This window comes from Priapulus caudatus, unplaced genomic scaffold (genome assembly GCF_000485595.1).
Source record: "Priapulus caudatus unplaced genomic scaffold, Priapulus_caudatus-5.0.1 Scaffold296, whole genome shotgun sequence".
NCBI classification, from domain to species: domain Eukaryota; kingdom Metazoa; phylum Priapulida; class Priapulimorpha; order Priapulimorphida; family Priapulidae; genus Priapulus; species Priapulus caudatus.
In genome coordinates, this window is record NW_014577357.1 from 71,169 (window position 1) to 72,438 (window position 1,270).

Genomic DNA, 1,270 nt, shown 5'->3' on the forward strand with positions numbered 1-1,270 from the left:
AACGCAACACACGATGCATTTGATTCGCACGCGTTAAAGGAGCTATAGTACGTGTTATAAAGGGTAAAACTGACCATCGCGCCGTTCAACGCCGTCTGCACCGGATGAGATTTGCAGACGAGAAAGATATTTATATCCTTATATCCCGGGGGGTTGTCGACGCCATATAAGTAAATAATAAACCGCGAAAATGAATCTGTGGCAGCCATCCATGTCTTTCACTCCTCGCTATTTTTATTTTCGATATTCTTATTATATAGCACGTGCAAATCCGCATTTATTCTAATCTAATTTCACCTAGTGTAGTTGTAGTGTGGCGTGTTTCTAATAGGAGACTTGTGTCACTCTCCACCTGCGCCACTGCTTTGTTCTGTGAGTTTTCGAATCCGAAGTGCGTACAATACGCTCGAATCTTGGTAGTTTTGAGCACGTTGCTCTATTCATGGAGCCCACTATAGACACAAAGAATGTGTAATGTTTAAAATGCTATTTGGCTATTTTATTAATTACTAGATTATAAGGGCAAAAATGAATTACTGAGTATGTAGATAAGAAAATGCGTTATAAGCTGCTTAGTGAGTCGTTAACACAAACCTATTAGTTGCGGTTATTCAAACATTTTTTTAAATATTATTATTATTAATATTATTATTATTATTATCACATTATATCATTGCAGTGAGATTTTGTTGGTAGTGTAATGTATTGTGAATATATTTTATGATTTTGAATCGAAATCACTTCGATGAGATATGTTGAACGGTTAATGAATGGTTAACTCCATAACTCTGTGACGGTTTTAAATTTTATCGATGCAAAGTCAGTAATTGCTGACAGTAGGCAGTTACGTACGTGATCGGGTTCGGAGATCGCACAGCGTGTAGGGTTTCGACACGCTCAGCGCTGGTGCGTAGCAGTAGCTAGGTGGCCAGATAGTCGGCTTAGTTTAGGTTTAGTTCATAGCTTGCGCGTGTCAGAATGTCGGTAAAGCCATGACATAGAGCTGTAAGAACTGTCAGTCTTCCATGCTACCGTGCCTATCGCGTTTATGGGGTCATGCTGCCAACCGCCGTGGCTTGGAGGATCATCTACTTCCTTCTCCTTCTCTTCCGTCTCCTTCGCCTCTTCTACATCCTCCTTCTCGATCTTCTCCTCCGACTCCTCCTTTTTCTCTACCTCTTCCACGCTACCACCTCCTATTTCTCCCCCTCCTCCCTTTCTCCTCCTCTCCCTCCTTCTCCTCCTCCTCCCTTTCTCCTCCTCTCCCTCC